We start from the raw sequence: 21,024 nt of genomic DNA on the forward strand, positions 1-21,024 counted from the left end.
GTTACGCAGTTTCGGGTATTTCTTTATAGCAGTGTGAAAGCAGACTAATAAATCAATTATAACTCACTAAAACTGAAAAAGAAATACATGAATAAAAATCAGGGAATCAAGGACAGAGATAAAACATCTAGACTTGAAGCCTAACACACAGGACCCGTAAGTGCTGATACTGGCTTCCGCGGGACCCAGGCACGGTTACGGCAGAGAAGTCAGCATCTTTATTTGCTAAGGTCCCTGGACTTTGGGATGTACTGGAGACCACATGCCTTCCAGCATCTTCCCTGTTCTAGCTACAAGTCATCAGCATGTGCTAGCACTAATGATATATCTCCAGAATTCCTCCATTCCAGTGATTTTTCTGCACAGGACATGTGGTGAAGAAGAAGACAAAATGGAACTTTGAGATATATTTGGCTTAAGTTTGATAAAAGTAAGGGAAAGTCAATCAAGGCTTATCTTTCTCATGGGGAATAGACAAAGCCCCATATTTTAAAATGTGCTGCCTCCAGCTTATTAATATGCTCAGAGGACATAAGAAATGCAAAAAGAGAAGCAGGATGACCTCCTAGAATCTGCTTTTTTTTTTTTTTTGAGATGGGGTCTTGCTCTGTCATCCCCGAGTCTGGAGTGCAGTGGCGCGATCTCTGCTCACTGTAACCTCCGCCTCCTGGTTCAAGTGATTCACCTGCCTCAGCCTCCTAAGTAGCTGGGATTACAGGCGCGTGCCACCAGGCCCAGCTAATTTTGGTATTCTTAGTAGAGACAGGGTTTCACTATGTTGGTTAGGCTGGTCTCAAACTCCTGACCTCATGATTCGCTCACCTCGGCCTCCCAAAGTGCTGGGATTACAGGCGTGAGCCACCATGCCTGGCCTGTTCGCACTTTTTATAGAGGATCGAAAGTGCTTCATACCAATACATCTGCATTATCATTTTTAAGCACAACTCTTGGCATTAACGTTTTTCTAATCCTTTAGTGTCAGAGGTTCATTTGGACATTTCCCTGCTTTTTAAAGTTCAAGAACCAGAACGATGGCCCAACTAACTCTTAATAGTGCTCTAGGAGGAATAAACTTTTGTGTTCAAATAACCACTTTTCACAATGCAGCCTATCTTTGTGTTTCACTCAACTTTAACAGAATAACAGAGATTGGGTTACTCATAAGAAAATAAACTTATTTCTTTATTTCTCACAGCTATTAAGGCTGGAAAGTCCAATATCAAGTCACCAGCGTCTGGCAAGGGCCTGCTTGCTGAGTCATCCTGTGGCAGAAGGCAAGAGGGTGAGAGGGGGATGGCAGGGAGTAGGGGAGCAGTGAACTCACTTTTTTATAATGAACCAACTTTGAAAATAAAAAACCTATTCCCATGACAATGACATTAATCCATTCATGAGGGCAGAACCCTCCTGTCCTAATCACCTCCTGTTAGGCCCCACCTCCCAACACTATTGCATTGGAGATTAAGTTTCTAACACATGCTTTTGGTGAGGACACATTCGAATCCTAACACAGCCTTAGTCCTTCAACAACTTAATCCAGACAAGTCACTAAACAGTGAAAACAGAAAGGCATATTTAAATAGCATCTGGTTGGATTTATATTCTCTTAAAAAGACCCTTCACTATAACTCAACTTATTTCCTTATCAGTTCTTTACTTTTGATTACTATTTCTGATTTAGTATAATCCCCATCAAAACTCAACAACTAGTTAGCCATTTTAGAAATATCTTTTGGCCTGGCATAGTGGCTCACGCCTGTAAATCCCAGCACTTTGAGAGGCCGAGGCGGGAGGATCACCTGTCAGGAGTTCGAGACCAGCTTGGCCAACATGGTGAAACCCTGTCTCTACTATAAATACAAAAGTTAGCCAGGCGTGATGATGGCACGCCTGTAATCCCAGCTACTAGGGAAGCTGAGGCAGGAGAATCACTTGAACCCAGGAGGCGGAGGTTGCAGTGAGCCAAGATCATGCCACTGCACTCCAGCCTGGGTAACAGAATGAGAATGTGTCTCAAAAATAAATAAATAAAATGTTTTAAAAATAGAAATATCTTTAAACTCTTTTTGTTTCATTTTGTTTGTAAAGCCTAAGTTTCCAAGCAGGTTGAGTTCCTTTTTCAGATAAAGGCAGTGGACATCTAAGAAGCCAGAGCTACAGAAATTCACCTTCTCCCTTTCATTTTATTATTCTCCCCTCAAGTTTCTACTTCCTTCTACCACATAATATCATAGTTTTAAAATGCTGTACAATGACAGAATTACCTAGGATAGGCCATTCTTCCCTTTTTTATTCAAATATTCCACCTGACAATTTTCTCTTTTTCTTCCTTTCTGTTGAAACACATATGCACCCCTTCTGAGGAGCAGATACATAAAGGCAAATAATCACTCATGTACACCCACATGTAGAGAACACGCATCAGACAAGTTATTTTTTGTTTGTTTGATAGGGGCCTTTTTGTTCGCTGTTCCTGACTCTTTTAAAAGTATGCTAAACAACCTTTTGGTTACCTTGAAATCCACTGCTATGGATGTTTAACTGAGTGTAGAAGAGAGAAAATTAAAATAATCAATGAATGTAGTTTGCTGCCTGGTCAATGTCATCAGCATTTAATTTACTTGTTCCCTCAAGCGATTGGTGTTAGCTTCACTCTTTCCACTACTCGTTAGCTATAATGCAATTATCTTCATACCCATTTCTACTGGAGGCTGCGATGGCTAAGCCATAGAAGAACTGTTACGTGTTCATTTCATTAAAAAAAAGAAGAAGAAGAAGTTTGACCCTTCATTGATCATATTTTCTTAAACAACAAATATCTAATTTTTCAAATGCTTCTCTAATTCCATTAAACCTGGTTCCAAATGGCAGGAATGGAAAATGTAGAAGCTGAAGGTGCCCCGTCTCTATCCCTAGACAAGCATCATGCCCGTGCAGCCTGACATGGCAGGTTCCAGCTACAAGCGCTGGGAGCCCTTGCAAGAGGGATTTTGCAGGCTGCCAGAGACCATTAGCCCCTCGCATGAGGCAGACTGGATATGCTGGGGCCTTAGGATTGTTGGGAGCAGGATTTTACCAACAACCAGTGGGACTGGGTGGATAAATGCACTAGCTTCCTGGACCCTCTGTTGGAATAACTCCATAGAACTCTGTTCTTCACTCTTTCCATGAGTCACCCAGTGGGGGTGAGCCCCATTTGTCCACAGTCATGACTTATTAGATAATTCACCCTTTATTTGTTTCTACCTTTTCCTGTCTTGCATCTTGACTCTCCTACCAGTGCTTCCTGGGCTTACCTTCCACACACACCACTGGCATTCACATCCTTGCCTCAGTATCCACGGAGTCCTCAGTTTGAATCCGAAGGACATCTTCAGATTCTAGTAAAAGGACTAGTTTTGATAAGGAGAAAAATCTGTTTATTCTCATCAATGTGTCGGAGTTGCTAGAATTTCAAAGGTGATTGTGACAATTATTATAAATAACACCACAATTCACCCAACGATACCCAAGTAATAGAAAGATTTTTTTAAACATCCTCCTAAGCCTCTAATTTTCAATTAGAAAATTCAACTCTCAGATGAGTTAGGTTTCAAATACTTTTATTCTTAGGTGATACGGAAACTACTTTTAAATCTTTTTTTTTTTCTAGGTTTGGTTGTTTAATGTTATACTATTTACATATAATTTCATTACATTAATATTACATAACTACATTACATTAATTACATTAAACACATAATGCTTAATGTTATAATGTTAATATTTGTTCAGTGTTAAATACACATTGAACAAGTATTGCCTGTACACCAAGTGTACTGCCAGTCTTCTGAGAATCCCAACAAGAAATTCTTCTCTGCCTGGCCCAACAGAAAGAGTTGTAGGTTTCAGCCTGACATGCCCAGGGAAGGCCATTTTCAAATGGGTTCTCTGTGACTTTGCAAATACAGCTACGAGTTTGTATGTCTATCGACCCATTTGTCAGGTACAGTAACAGAACTGAGCCTATAAAGACATCAGTTTTACATTTGATCTTAGATTTCATTTTACTATAAAGAAACACGTGCTCTTAGATTTTATTTTACTATTAAGGACATTACTGTGAAAATTAGAAAAATTTGAATGAAGTCTGTATATTAGATACTAACATTATATTAACTTTAATTTTCTACTTATGATACTTGTGTTTTCATTATGTTAAAAAATTTGAGAATTTGTTTTTAGTAAATAAACATCGTATTTAGGGCTAAAGGGACGTCCTGTCTGCAACTTACTCTTAAATGGTTCTGAAAAATCATCATTATATCTGATGCAAACACATATCTATCAGTATATATTTCTCTTCCTAGACATATAGATATAGATGTAGACTATATGTTCATGATATAGAGGAAGAGGCAGAGGTAGGGACAGAGATAGAGACAGAGACAGAGATACAGATAGAGATAGATTAAAGAGAAAGAGGCCAGGCCTGGTGACTCATGCCAGTAATCTCAGCACTTTGGGAAGCCAAGGTGGGAAGATCACTTGAGACCAGGAGTTTGAGACCAGCCTAGGCAACATAGTGATACCTTGTCTACAAAAAATTTAAAAATTAGCCCTGTGTGATGGTGTGTGCCCATGATCTCAGCTAGTAAGACTGAGCGGGGAGAACTGCTTGAGCCCAGGAGGTCCAGGCTGCAGTGAGTCATGATTGTGTCACTGCACTCCAGCCTGGGAGACAGAGCAAGAGCCTGTCTCAAAAGGAAAAAGGAAAGGAAGGGAAGGGAAGGGGAAATGGAAGGGGAAGGGAAGGAAAGGAGAAAAAAAGAAAGAGTGATTTGAGGATTGAGTGACTTCCAGGCACAGCTGAAATCTATTAATAATAATAAAAAAACAACTAATTATGTCATATATCTTCTGTTTGCCCCTCCAGATCCCTCCTAGTCTTCTCCAAGAGGTGTGGAAGGCTAACGTGTAAAGACTATAACAAAGGGCTTTCCTCTGCCTTCTGGAAGAACAGCCTTATCAGGAATATGGAGAAAAGAGAGTGAGTCAGGGGATAAAGATCTTTTGAAGAAAGGTATGGAGGTAGGTGGTAGCATGATGTTCTAAGTTTAACAATTGGCTCTCCAGGAAAAACAAAAAAAAAAGATGTATATATACACGTAGACGTTTGCTACAAATTTTACTGATATAAAGGATATGTTGCACACAATTTGCAAATAATAATAAGATATTCAGTGTTTCTTTATTATAAATTCCATAGAGTTAATTGATTCTCACATAATACTTTCATTGATTTCCTTCCCAGCCCTTGTACCCACAGTCAACCTATGGTTACAATTGACAAATGAGTACAGTTGAGACATGATTATTGGTTAATATTTTTGTTTACAGTAAAGAGTAAAATTAAAGTGAAAATACAAAAATACAGAAATTATACTTATTTACTGATGATATGAGCTGCTTTATTGCTGAATTGTTTCATAGCTTTCAAATACTGGAAGAATATGACCTCAGTTTTTTATGCTCTTCACAACAGCTATAGACATGAAATATATTCAAGTTTAATGTGCATTATTAACAGGACTTCTATCATTTTCTCAAGTCTAGACAATCAGCAAATGTCTATGGTGTAAATACTCCCACCATGAACTATTTCAAGCTACAAACATGATGTCACTGAACGTGGCAGTGGGAAATGATTCACCATAGTACCTGATTATGTAATATTGTCATACTATGTAACAGAGATGCAATAGATGTAAATAACCTAAAGAGTGTAGGTAACAGTAAAATATAAAATAATTAGGAAGTACTTAGTTTTGAGACTTTATTATCTTTGCTATTAATATAATTTATTTAATTGGAAGTTTACAGAATTTATTTTTTTAATAATGACCATTCTTAATAACTGGTTTGTAAAGTTCCTGAAATTTCAATAATGGGCCCTCAAAAACCAGTATAGACCAGCTAGCTCCAGCTCATCCAGGAGATAGAAAATGACATGATACTGATTTGCAGTGAGAACAAGCAATGGCTGTCATGCCTAGCTGCATGTTAGAATCACCTGGGTAGCTTAAAAAAATTCCAACGCCTAGGACACACCCCAGGCCAATTAAGTCAGGATCTCCAGGCGTAGGGTTTGGGCATCATTATCTTTTTATGTTCTGCTAAATGATTCCACTACGCAGCCAAGGTTGAGAACCACTGGGATAGAGGGAGAGGTTCACTAGCCTGCTCCTGGGGAGATGAGATGAAAGCCACCTGGGCTAGGAGTGTGCAGTGACTCAATGGAGCTCAGAGGAGGTTGGAACAGTATCCGGAACTCAGTTGTAGGCAAGGCCACCTGGAAGGGGCAGTTAGCCCTGAGAGAGTTCAAAGCACCATCCCTTGCCCACAGCAGGCAGCCCTGTGCAAGGTGAGCCCTTGTCTCCTTTCCCTGGCTATTCGCTTCTCAGGCAGGTAGGGGCTGTCCCTTGCCAGCCACCTCACCCTTGTATTGTCCTGCAGAAGAGTCTCCCACACATGTCCAAAGAATTTTCTGATCCCCGCCAGGACTGCTCCTAAATGGGTAGTCCTCTTTTTGACAGCTCAGGACACTCATAAGCCTCTCAAAAGAGAAAAGGTGACAGTGTGGAAGTCTTGTAGTCCTATAGTCCTATAGTGGTTGTGATTCCACAAAATGCCTATGTTGAAATCTTAATCCCCAAGGTGATGGTACTAGGATGTGGGGCCTTTGGAAGGTATTAGGCCATGAAGATGGAGCCCTCATGAATGGGATTAATGCCCTTGTCAAAGAGAGCCCAGAGAGCTCATGTCACCATGTGAGGACACACAGCAAGATGGCTGTCTGTGAACCAAAAAGTGGGTCCTCATCAGACACCGAATATGTTGCAGCCTTGATCATGGACTTCCCAGTCTCAAGAACTGACATAGAAAGTTCTGTTGTTGATAAGCCATCCAGTCTATAGCATTATGGGTAGAGCAGCTCCAGTGGACTAAGACAGGAAGGAAGGGTCCTATTGTCAGCACTTGGTGCTGCACAGTGGTGAAACTTCCCCAGTAATGATTTCAAGTACTTCAAATCCTCACCACCACTCAAGATGTGCAACTGTTATTCACCTTCATCTACAGGTTCAGAGAGGTTGACCAATGTGCTCAAAGACACACAGCTAGAAAAAGTCAGAGATGGGCATAGGCCGCAGGCCAGTGTAGCAGAAGCACACCAAACAGTTCCAGACGCCTTCTCTCACAGAGGCCCCACACGACCTTCATTTCAGTTCCAGACTCTCAGCATATTTACCACGAAATGTTGATCCTTATCCTTCCGTCTGCTTTGGGTGAAGACAAGAGAGGCTGTGGCTAAGAGAAAGCAAGCCTATCCCTGGGGCCATTAATAGCCATTTTTAAACACTCTTTAGTAAAGACTATTTCTCAGTCTGGATAATCATGTTAATCATGTAGACAGCAGGAATTTGTTTCTTGCTTTGGCAGTCAGTGCAGCACTGGCTTTGGAACCAGATGGACCTGGATTCAAATCCCGATGCTGCTACCCACAAGTCACTGGCCTGCTTTGAAACCTCATTAATCCTTGTGGTTCTTGTCGGTTAGTCTGTGAAAGGTGGTAACAGTAATTGCTTCATATGGTTGTTATGTATTCACAGAAAATATGTTTACAATGTCATGTGCCTTACCCATAGTAGTTTCTTAAAAGTGCTTATTCTTATGTACATGGCATCCTAACTCTTAGATATTCTCATTGTTTGTTTGGGTAAACAAAAGATACTGGTTTGCTGAAAAATGTGAGTATATTTGGGTTTTTTTTTTTTTTTTTTTTTTTTTTTTGGATGGAGTCTCACTCTGTAACCCAGGCTGGAGTGCAATGTCACAATCTCGGCTCACTACAACCTCTGCCTCATGGGTTCAAGTGATTCTCCTGCCTCAGCCTCCCGAGTAGCTGGGATTACAGGCATGTGCCACCATGCCCAGCTAATTTTTGTATTTTTAGTAGAGACAGGGTTTTGCCATGTTGGCAAGGCTGGTCTCAAACTCCTGACCTCAGGTGATCTGCCTGCTTTGGCCACCCAAAGTGCTCAGATTACAGGCATGAGCCTGTAAGCACACAAAGACCCGTCCTCCTGGAGGACATTATGTTAAGCGCCCGGCCTGGGATTTATACTAAATGAGAATATACTCAAAAAGAGCAGGACAATTGCTGATAGAAATGTAAAATGGTACAGACACTTTGGAAAACAGTTGGAAAACTGTTTTAAAGTTAAATGCAGAAATGACCAGCAAATAAATGAAAAAATGCTCAGCGTCACTAATCATCAGAGAAATGCAAATCAAAACCACAATAAGATATCACCTCACCCCAGCTATGATACCTATTATTGGAAAGACAAAAACTAACGAACGCTAGCAAGGATTCAGAGAAAAGGCAATTCTTATACACTGTTGGTGGGAATGTAAACTAGTACAACCACTATGGAGAACAGTAGGGAGATTCCTCAAAAAAACTACAAATAGGACTACCATATGATCGAGCACTCGCACTACTAGGCATTTATCAAAAGGCAGGAAAATCATATTGAAGAGACACTGGCATTCCCAAAATAGCCAAGATATAGAATCAACCTAAGTATTCAACAACAGATGAATGGATAAAGAATATGTGGTACACATACACAACGGAATACGATTCTTTCATAAAAAATAATGAAATCTTATCACTTGAGGCAACATGTTTGGAACTGGAGGACATTATGTTAAGTGAAATAAGCCAGAAAGTTAAACACCGCATGTTTTTATTCATGTGTGGAAGCTAAAAACAGTTGATCTCATAGAAGTAAAAAGTAGAATGGATGATACTAGAAGCTGGGAAGAGTAGGCGGATGAGAGGGTAGGGAGAAAATTGTTAAAGATTACAAAATTACAACTAGATAGGAGGAATAACTTCTACAATTCTACATCACTGTAGGATGTCTATAGTTAACAATGCTATGTAGTTTCAAATAGCTAGAAGGAGGATATTGAATGTCCTCAACATAAAGAAATGATAAGTGTTTATGATAGATATGCTAATTACCCTGATCTGATCATGATACATTATATGTAATGCAACATCACTATGTATCCCATAAATAGGTACAATTTTAAAACTGTTAATTTTTAAAACTTTTTTTAAGGTTCTTAAATAAATTTTTAAATAAATAGATAAAGTTAAATATAAATTACCATACAATCCAGTAATTCCATTCCTAGGTATATATCCTAGAGAACTGAAAATTTATATCCACACAAAGACCTATACATGAATATGTATAGCAACATTACTCATAATAGCCAAAAATTGGGAACAATACAAATGTCCATCAACAGATGACTGAATAAACTAAATACAGTATGTCCACACAGTGGAATACTACTTGGCAATCAAAAGGAAAAAGTACTGATACGTGGTAGGACATAGATGAATCTCAAGAACACTACATTAAGTGAAAAAAACTAGATGAAAATGATCACATATTGTATGATTCCATCTACATGAAATGTATGGAAAAGGCAAATCTTTAGAGACAGAAAGTAGATTACTGGTTGCCTAGAGTTGAAAGTAGGAACATGGAGTAACTTCAAATGGGTCTGAGAGAACTTTTTTGGTGGGATGGAATGGCTCACAAATTGAACTGTGGTGATAACTGCACATCTCTATAAATTTACTAAAAATCACTTAATTTTACATGTAAACAGGTGAATTTTATGGTACGTAAATTACATGTCAATAAAGCTGTGCAAAATAAAAAGAAAAGCCAGGTATAGGATTATTCAAAAAGAATTACATTTTTAACTGCTTGGTCAAATAATTCAAGGCCTCTGTCACTTCTTCTGTCTCATTTCCAGAAAAGACATCTAACATTTACTGCTTTAAGACAGAATCTAGAATAAATAATAACAACAATGTCTATTGTGCATGGGTACTCCTAGTATATTGTACTCCATGATACACAACTGATATTCTTTGTCCATATAATCCTAACATCTAATCTGCAAAATCTTACATAATATTATCTCCCACAAAGTTACAAATGAGAAAGTTGAGGTCTCTATAAGTCTTACAACTCAAAAAATGATGTCCAAGGGTACTGATCAAACAAATGCCAAAGCTGGGTTTTAACCTAGCAAGAGTTAAGCCATCCTTTTATTCTCTCTTTTAAGGAAATTTTCATACCCATTCTGTACACATCTGTAGCCTCTTTTAATCCAAAATGAAGACTTGCACATCAACTCACAACAAATCAGCAAATAGGAAAGATACAAGCATACTCATTTAATTGACAGAATTTAATCTATATTATAAAAGTGAACATATATATTCACTAACATTTATTTAAGAGAATCAAAAAGCTTCCTGTAGGTTGAATCTTTGTGAGTTATTTCTTTAAAAGCCCATTTACTCATCTCTGACATTCTAATAAAAAGACAAGATTATGATTCTTGAGCACTATATAGATGATAAACACAGAACAGCTAAAAGACAGAGAAAATGCAATAAATAAAATACAACATTGCAAAAAAACAGAACAATCATTATGTCTAACCATACATAAATAATGGTATATCAATAAAATCAAATATAATTTAACCTTTAAAATATCATGTTTCAAAGACTGACATCAGCAACGTGACTGACTAGAGAGGCCTAGTGTTCATCCCCCAAGAACAGACAATGTCAATGAATGGCTAAGATTTTCTGGAGTGCTGAAGAGAGAGTACTGGAGTGCAGTGGGAGAGTGGAGACACATCTGTGGTGATTGGAAATCCAGGAAGGCAGCATGGAGGAATCTGGCCTCTGCCCCCTCTTTTTCCCCACTTGGATCAGATCTGCCCAGATTCAGAAGGGATTTCCCCTTGCAGGAAAAAGGCAAGCAAAAGATCCCCACCAGTCCCTATCACCACCACAAACACCTACAGTTCTTACTGCAGAGGAACCCCACAGTCCTGAGTCTGGCTTGGAGAGCTGCTCGGAATTCACGCAGCTGCACTGCCCCAGAGTAGGAGCACAGTGTGTATGCACTTCCACACTTCCCACCCCCACCCCACCCCCGTGAACCAAACGGCTGCAGCATGGTGCCACCTTGAGACCAGAGCTGCCTCTGGAGTGCACACTGCTCTGGGGTCCAGTAGCCTCTCCAGCAGTGGGGATCCATCTTCATTCCACCAACACTGCAGTGGTTGCTGGACACCACAACTCCAGCAGCATGGAGCATAGGCCAAAGACTGGCTATGAGTCTGGTCCTCCACATCAGGGAAACCAACCCTCTGCTGTTATACTACCAGCCAGAGAAACAGTCTGGCCGTTCCACCCAGGGCTACCCACCCTTTTTTTTTTTTTTTTTTTGAGACCGAGTCTCGCTCTGTCGCCCAGGCTGGAGTGCAGTGGCCGATCTCAGCTCACTGCAAGCTCCGCCTCCCGGGTTTACGCCATTCTCCTGCCTCAGCCTCCCGAGTAGCTGGGACTACAGGCGCCCGCCACCTCGCCCAGCTAGTTTTTTGTATTACAGACGGGGTTTCACCGTGTTCGCCAGAATGGTCTCGATCTCCTGACCTCGTGATCCGCCCGTCTCGGCCTCCCAAAGTGCTGGGAGGCTACCCACTCTTGAGGTAGCCAAGCTGCTGTGTGCCCTCTCCTGAGCAGGAGAGATCCCTCAGCCACCAAGCAGCTAACATGTCCCTAAGCCAGTCAAGAAGCTATGTGCCCCCACCTTGGACCTGAGAAACAGCCCTCTTGGCTGCCCCTGACAGGCATAACCCCATGTCAGTCATGCAACTGTGTGCCTACATCCTGAACTGCTAAAACATCCCTCTGAGCTTCCCCAAACAGACACTCGCCAGGCTGGTCAGGTAGCCTTGCATCTGCATCCCAGACCTGAGAAACAACCCTGGGGAGGAAGACACACTGACAGGCAAGCCAAGCAGCCTTGCAACTGTGTCCAGAGCCTGAGAAAAAGCACTATGGTCTGCCCCTAGCAGGCATGCTCCCATGTTGGCCAAGCAACTGTGCATCTATGCCCATAGCTACAGTAACAGTCCCATGACTACAACCCTAGCAAGGCAGATCCTAGGTTGGCCAATCCACCATGAACACTCACATGCCCCTGACCTGAGAAACCGCCCAGCAATCCCACCCCCAGCAAAGCCACACAATCACACTACATATTTTCTCAGCACACGTCACTGAGACGCTCGCAAACATCACTAGCATGGATTACAGCTGAAGAAACTACATGGAGACTGCACTACTGCATTCACATAAAACAAAAGCCAACAAACCCTACCAAACTGACCCTCCAAGACCCATGATTATGAATAAATCTTTCTCTTCAAAATCTCCTCTATAAAATTGAAAGAAGTGACTTTTCCCCCGATACATGGAAATTAACATGACACATCAAACATAAAAAATGCAAGGAAATGACACCTGCGAAGGAACACAATTCTCCAGTAACAGACCCCAATCATAAGAAATACGTGAAATGCCAGAAAAAATAATTCAAAATAATAATCAAGAAAACTCAGTAAGATATAAGAAAATACGGACAATTCAGTGAAATCAGGAAAACAACTCATGATATGAATGAGAAATTCAGCGGAGATTGCTATCACGAAAAAAGAGCCAAACAGAAATCCTAGAGCTAAGAATTCAATGAATGAAATTAAAAATATAATCAAGAGTTTCAATAACAGACTAGATCAAGCAGAGGAGTAAATTTCTGAACTTGAAGACAGGTCTTTTGAAATAACACAGGCAGACGCAAGAAAAAAACATTAAGAAGGCCTACAGGATTTATGGGACATCATTAAGTAACGACTATCACATTATGGGTGTTCCAGGAGAAGAGAAGAAACAGAGTATAGAAAACATATTTTATGAAATAATAGCTAACATTTTCCCAAGTATTAGGAGAGAGCTAGATTTCCAGGTCCAGGAAGCTCAAAGATCCCTAAATAGAATCAATCTAAAAAGGTCTACCCTGAGCCATATTATAGTCAAATTGTCAAAAGTCAAAGACAAAAATAGAATTCTAGAAACAAAAATGGAAAAGCATCAGGTCACGTATAAAGGAATCCCTATTAGACTAATAATGCATTTCTCTACAGAAACCTTACAGGCCAGGAGAAAACAGGATGATATTTCCAAAGTACTGGAGGAAAAATATTGCTAGCCAAGAATTATACTCAGCAAAGCTATCCTTCAGAAATGAAAGAGAAATAAAATCTTTCACAGACAAGCAAAAACTAAGGGGATTCTTCACCACCATACCAGCCATACAAGAAATGCTCAACAGAGTCTTACATTAAAAAGTGAAAAGATGCTAACCACCATGAAAACATGCAAAACTATAAAACTCACTGGGAGAACCAGTACACAAAAGACAAAGAGGAAAAAAATCAAACACTATCACTATAAAAAACCACCCAACCACAAAAATAAACACTAAGAGAGGAAGTAATGAAGGATACACAAAACAACTAAAAAACAATCAGTAAAATGACAAGAGTATATTGTCTTTTTATATATCAATAATAATCTTGAATGTAAACAGATTAGATTCCCCATTTAAAAGATAAAGACTGACTGAATGGATAAAAGACATGACCCAACTATATGCTGCCTAGAAGAAACTCACCTCACATGTAAAGACATACATAGACTGAAAATAAAGGAATGAAAAAATATATTCCACACAAATGGAAACCAAAAGTAAGCAGAGGTAGCTATATTTATATCAGACAAAACAGACTCCATGTCAAAAACTGTAAAAAGAAACAAAGAAGGATATTAAATAATAATAAAGGGATCAATTTAGCAAGAGAATGCAACAGTTACAAATATATATGCACCCAACACTGGAGCACCCAGATATATAAAGCAAATATTATTAGATCTAAAGGGAGAAATAGATCCCAATACAATAATATTTGGTGACTACAACACCCCATTCTTCATGATCGACCATATCTTAGGATACAAAACAAGTTTCAAAAAAAATTTTAAAACTTAAAATCATATCAAATATTTTATCTGATTACAATGTAATAAAACCAGGAACTAATAACAACATGAAAATTCAAAACTATATGAATACATGGAAATTAAACAACATGCTCCTGAATGACCAATTGGTGAAGGAAACAATAAAGAATGAAATTTTAAAAATGTATGAAACAAATAAAAATAGAATGCAATATCCCCAAACCCATGAGACACAGCAAAAGCAGTATTAAGAGGCAAATTTATAGCAAAAAAATATGCCTACATAAAAAACTAGAAATATTTCAAATAAACCACTTGATGCATCTCAAGGAACTAAAAATGCAAGAACAAACCTAACCTAAAATTAGCAGAAGAAAAAAAAAATATTTAAAATATCAGAACAAAAATAAACAAAACTGAAACTAAAAAACTTACAAAAGATTAACAAAACAAGAAGTCAGTTTTTTAAAAAGATAAATAAAATCAACAATCTGCTAGACTTCAAAAAAAGAGAATACCAAAATAAAATCAAAAACAAAAAAAGATGTCACAACAGATATAACAGAAATATAAAGGATCCCGACGGACTACTATAAACAACTATACACTAACATATTTGAAAACTTAGAGGAAACAGATAAATTCCTGGACACATACAACCTACCAAGATTGAACCAAGAAGAAACAGAAAGCCTGGACACACCAATAACAAGTAATGAGATTGAACCAGCAATAATAAGTCTTCCAACAAAAAAGTCTAGGACCAGATGGCTTAACCACTGAATTCTACTGAACCTTTAAAGAATAATTAACACCAGTTCTCAAACTATTCTATAAAATGAAGCAGAAGAAATTCTTCCTAACTCATCCTACGAGGCCGGCATAACCCTGATATCAAAACCAGACAAGAACACAAACTTAAAAGAGCAAACTACAGTCTAGTATTCCTGATAAACATAGATAAACAAGCCCTCAAAAAAATACTAGCAAACCGAATCTAACAGTACATCAAAAAGATAACACAACATGATTAAGTGGGATTTATCCTAGGAAGCAAGGATGGTTCAACCTATACAAGTCAATAAACATCATACATCACATCCGTAGAAAAAAGAACTAAAACCATATGATCATCTCGATAGATGAAGAAAAATCTTTTGATAAAATTCAAACATCCCTTAATGATAAAAATGTTTAATAAATTAAGTATAAATGGATATATGACAAACCTATAGCTAATACGTTTCTGAATTAGAAAATGCTGAAAGCTTATTTTTTAAGCTGATATACATGTCAGCTTCTTTTTTAAGAACTACAACAAGACAAGATGTCCACCCTCACCACTCTTTCAACATAGTATGGAAGTCATAACCAAGGCAATTAGGCAAGTGAAAAAAAGAAAGGACATCCAAATTAGGAAAAAAGAAACCAGATATTCTTGTTTGAGATATGATCTTATATTTGAGAAAACTAAAAAATCCACCAAAAAAACTATTAGAACTGATAAACAAATTCAGTAAAGTTGCAGTATACAAAATTATTGTACAAAATGTAGATGATGGGTTGATCGGCACAGCAAACCACCATGGCATGTGTATACTTATGTAACAAACCTGCATGTTCTGCGCATGTATCCCAGAACTTAAAGTATAATTTAAAAAACAGTAGCATTTCTATATACAAACAACAAACTAGTTGAAAAAGAAATCAAGAAAGTAATCCTATTTAAAATAGCTACTAGAAAATTAAATACCTAGGAAATTAAATACCAATGAGGTAAAAGACCTCTACAATGAAAACTGTAAAATACTGATGAAAGAACCTATAGATGATACAAATAGAAAAATACTCCATGCTCATTTATCAAAAGAGTTAATATTGTTAAAATGACCCAAAGCAATCTATAGATTCAATGTAATCTCTATCAGAATACCAATGACATTCTTTACTGAAATAGAAAAACAAATCTAAAAGTTAGATGTAACGACAAAATATCCTGAATATCCAAAGGAATCCTGAGCAAAAAGAACAAAGCTGGAAGTATCACACAACCAGACCTAAAGATATACTACAAAATAGCATGGTACTGACATAAAAACAGATACATAGGCTAATGGGACAGAACAGAGAACCCAGAAATTAATCCACATACCCACAGCCAACTGACTTTTTACAAAAGTACCAAAACACTCATTTGGGGGAAAGGATAGTCTCTTCAAAAAGTGGTGCTGGCAAAACTAGAGATCCGTGTGCAGAAGAATAAAACTAGGCCCCCATCTCTCACTCTACCAAAAATAAACCCAAAATGGATCAAAGTCCTAAATATAAAGTTCAAAACAATAAAACTACTGAAAGAAAACAACAGGGGAAACACTTCAAGGCATTGGTCAGAAAAAACATTTTATGAATTAAGACCTCAAAAGCACAGAGAGCAAAAGCAAAAATAAACAAATGGGATTATATCAAGCTAAAAAGCTTCCACGAGAAAAGAAAACAACATAGTGTGCAACCTATAAAATGGGAGAAAATATTTGCAAACTACTCATCTCACAGGGAATTAATATCCAGAATTTACAAGCGACCCAGACATCTCAACAGCAAAAACAAAAACCAAACAATACAATTTAAAAATGGGCAAATGATCTGAACAGACATTTCTCAAAAGAAAATACACAGATGACCAACAAATGTATTTTAAAATGCTCAATATCATTAATTATCAGGGAAATGCAAACCAAAACCACAATGAGGTATTATCTCACCCCTGGTAGGATAGCTATTATCAAATAGACCAAAAATAAATAAATAAATAAATAACAAATACTGGCAAAGATTCAGAGTAAAAAAGAACTCTTATACACTGCTGGTGGGAATGTAAACTAGTACAGCCATTATGGAAAACAGTATGGAGCTTCCTCAAAAATCACAAATAGAACTACCATATGATCCAGCAATCCCACTACTGGGAATCAATCCAAAGGAAAGAAAATCATTAAATCAAAGAGATAGCTGCACTCCAATGTTTATGGCAGCACTGCTCACCATAGCCAAGATAGGGAATCAACCTGTGTCTAACAACAGATGAATGGATGAAGAAAATGTGGTATATATACACAATGGAATACTATTCATTCATAAAAAAGAATGAAATCCTGTCATTTGCAGCAACATTGATAGAACTGGAGGACATTATGTTAAGTGAAATAAGCCAGAAATGGAAAGTTAAACACCACATGTTCTCACTCTTATGTGGAAGCTAAAAAAAGAAGTTGATCTTACAGAAGTAAAAAGTGGAACAGAAGATACAAGAGGCTGTGAAGGGTAGGGGGATGAGGGAATAGGGAGAGAATTGTTAAAGGATACAAAATTATAGCTAGATGAGAGGAATACATTGTAGAGTTCTATAGCACTATAGGATGACTATAGGTAACAATAATATATTATAGTTTCAAATAGCTGGAAGGACGATATTGAATATCCCCAATGCAAAGAAGTGATAAATGTTTAAGATGATGGATATGCCAATTACCCAGATCTGATCACTATCCATTACACATAACAAAACATCACTATGTCTCTATGAATATGTATAATTATTACTTGTCAACTAAAAAAATAATATTCAAAAAATCAAAAAGAATGTGAACATTTCGAGTAAAAAAAAAATCATGTTTCCCAGAATACTTAATGGCATAAAAAATAATTTAGGATATAATTTAGTGAGAAAAGCAGGATATGAAATTCCATAAAGAATACAATACCAAAATTGTAAATAATACTACTGTTTATGCACATATATATACACACAAACATATACATATACTCAAATAGGCCAGATGTGGTGGCTCACACCTGTAATCCCAACACTTTGGGAGGCCAACGTGGGTGGATCACCTGAGGTCAGGAGTTCGAGATCAGCCTGATCAACATAGTGAAACCCCATCTCTATTAAAAATACAAAATTAGCCAGGTGTGGTGGCACGCACCTGTAATCCCAGTTACTCAGGAGGCTGAGGCAGGATAATCACTTGAACAGGGGAGGTGAAGGTTGCAGTGAGCCGAGATCATGCCATTGCAATCCAGCCTGGGCAAAAAAAGCAAAACTCTGTCTCAAAAAAATATATATATAAATATTATATATTATATAAATATAAAAATATGTTATATATTATTATAGATTATAATGTTATATATAATTATATATATTTTATTATATATAAAATCTCTGCCTCAAAATATATAAATATGTATATATACATTGTATGTGTGCACAAACGTGGGTGTGACTAGAAGAAATATGCACCAAAAATAACACTATTAATGGTTATTTCTGTGTAGTGCAATAATATGTGATTTTTTACTTTCCACCTTACACTTTTCTGTATTTGGCAAATAAATATGATTCACTCTTAAAATTAAAATTAGAAAAAAACTACATACATAACTATGTGTGTATGAAAACATAATCATTAGAAAAATGAACTTTATTTTTACAGAAACACTTGCTCTAAATAAACTCTTACCTAATTATGGTACTGATAGGTGCATGTGTAACATATAATGTGAAGGACTGAGGTCTAGTTTCTCAAATGAATTTTTTTTCTTTGTTCCATTTGAAACCAATTTGAAAGGCACTCCCAGGGTGCCATCTGTCCTTTCCCAGTCATATCCTCACCGCCAGCCTTGGACAACTTTGTTCAGATGAAATGGGGACCTTTTTTGTGTCCACTCCTTGACAGCTTTGAAAATTATTTAGCTTCTATCATGATGGATACTCTCTGCCTGAAATGACAGATGGGCAGCCTCGGAAAATGGACGACATGAAATTTGAAAAATGATACAACTGCTGGTGGACAGACTTTTTTTTAAAAGAAAACTTGACATAAGTTTGAAATATAGCATGGAGGCCTGTTCTATCATTTTTCTCCCTCTGAAGCAATCAGTAGCTGTCCCTTATCCATATGCTCTTCAGGAAAGAAAACCTATACTCGAGTTAAAATGGATTCTTTTTCCCTCCTTAAAAAGTACATGAGGTAAACTGTAAGAGTGAATTTACTCATTCACTCACTCAACAATTTATTGAGTGCCTATTATATGGAAAACATTGGTTAGTGGCTGGAGATATCAAGATGTATTAAACATAGTCCCTGCCTCCAGGGATCCCATAGCCCAGTGGAGAGAGATGAGTAAATAGACGATTACCATCCAATGCAGTATGATCAAAGAGAGAAGTGCAGTGGGGTGTTAGGGGGTCCTGGAGGAATGGAATGACACTAGGTCTTGCACAGGGAAGAAGGGTGTTAGAAGAGTCTTCCCCTGAGAAGGTGATGCCTGAGATGAGTCCTTTGCAATGCTCAAATATTTCTCTTATTGTCTTGGCTAAATCTTGATGAATCATCTGCCTGTTGACACAGAGGCAAACCTTTTCCTATGAACCATTTTACTTATTCACACAATTCCAGACCACGTCTCAGCTGCGGGTTGGCATGTGCCCAGAGAATTCCAGTTCCTTTAACAAATTAACTTTGAAATGTTTTATCCACCTCAGCAAAGCTAGGATTTTCCCCCAAAAGTGGGCTAATTTCTCTCCTTTTTCCCTTCTCTTCTTCCCCACAATTACATAATACAAGTCATCGAGGTATTTATTTTCTTAGTAGGATGCCCAGGTATGTGCTTGTGTTACCTGAGGTATTCGAGTTTATTGTAAGAATACAAAGGGAAGGAAGGAAACAGAAGTTGCCTCACACCCCCGATCAAAGGAGATGCAACTTATCCAACAGGAGCCCTGTGGATGCTGTAATGGCTCTGGGATCTGTGTCTCCGAAGCTGGCACGCTCTGTGCTCTCCCCTGTGCTCCTGGCTTTGTGATGACTCAGTTACTCTCAGCCTCTACTGAATTACTGCACTTCTTACCATGCTTGCGGCTAATTTCAGGCTTTCAATGCCTCATTGCACCTGCTCTTTCTGTTCTCTCTGCATTCATATATTAGCATAATTTAAGTTCAGAGCACCTTCTCTCCAGAGTGGAAGAAGGAAGGCCAAATAGAACTCTCCAGCGACCATCCCACCTCTCCCCAGAGGAAAATCAAATTGAACAACTATCCACATAAGAAAACACATTCATAAGGACTAAAACTCAGGTGAGTAATTGCAGTACCCAATTTTCATATCGTATCAAGGAAAGAGGCACTGAAGATGGTAGGAAAGACAGTTTTGAATTGCTTACACCACCCCTCCCATATCTCCCGGCAGTGGCCACATAGCATGGAGAGAGAACGTGTGTGCTCGAGGAGGGAGTGTGCAGTGATGACAGGACTTTGCATTGGAACTCAGTGCAGCCCTGTCACACTGGAAAGCAACACTGGACAGAAACTCAGCCAGCACAGATGAAGGGGGCATTTAGATGAACCCTAGCCAGAGGCAAACTGTTCATCCCAGGGGTCAGAACTTAAATTCTGGCTAGCCTCACCACCACGGGCTAAAGTGCTCTGGGTCCTAAATAAACTTGAAAGGCAGTCTAGGCTACAAGAGTTGCAATTCCTGGGCAACTCCTGGTACTGTTCTGGGCTTGGAGCCAGTGGACTTGGGGTGCTCATGACCTAGTAGTTTCACTCCCAGAGGATATTTGACAACATCCGAAGACATTTTTGCTTTTCAGGACCAGGGGAATGCTACTGGCATCTACTAAGTAGAGCCCAGGGATGCTGTTAAATATTGTACAATTCCCAGAACAGTCCCCACAACAAAAACATTATTCTACCCTAAATGTTAATAGTGCACAAACTGAGAACCACTGCTCTATTACACAGGGCTTGATACTATTTGTGCTTCAGTCTGCTGTGCCAGGACGTGAAATTTTAGAAAGTTGGATTCATTTCTTACTTATCCCTTCACCCCATCCCACAAGCACAGAACAGGCCCTAATACATATTTGCACAGGAGAATCGTTAGACACTATGAAATAAAGAGATTCCTGATGCCTTCACTGGAGGATGCCACATAGA

The 21,024-nt window shown here is 38.4% G+C and overlaps 1 long non-coding RNA gene across 16 annotated transcripts in view; it reads right to left on the reverse strand.

Annotated features, from left to right (window-relative positions):
* The window catches only part of LOC105470662 (uncharacterized), a 411,643-nt gene that overhangs the window by 23,647 nt on the left and 366,972 nt on the right, over positions 1-21,024 (reverse strand). For 14 of the 16 annotated variants that reach the window (XR_011613241.1, XR_011613249.1, XR_011613245.1 and 11 more), the window contains one exon: positions 18,007-18,104. The exons of the other annotated variants lie outside the window; for them this stretch is intronic. This is a non-coding gene — a long non-coding RNA (uncharacterized lncRNA). The remainder of the gene's footprint in view (positions 1-18,006; positions 18,105-21,024) is intronic. 16 annotated transcript variants of the gene reach the window in all.

This window comes from Macaca nemestrina, chromosome 15 (genome assembly GCF_043159975.1).
Source record: "Macaca nemestrina isolate mMacNem1 chromosome 15, mMacNem.hap1, whole genome shotgun sequence".
Taxonomy (NCBI): Eukaryota; Metazoa; Chordata; class Mammalia; order Primates; family Cercopithecidae; genus Macaca; species Macaca nemestrina.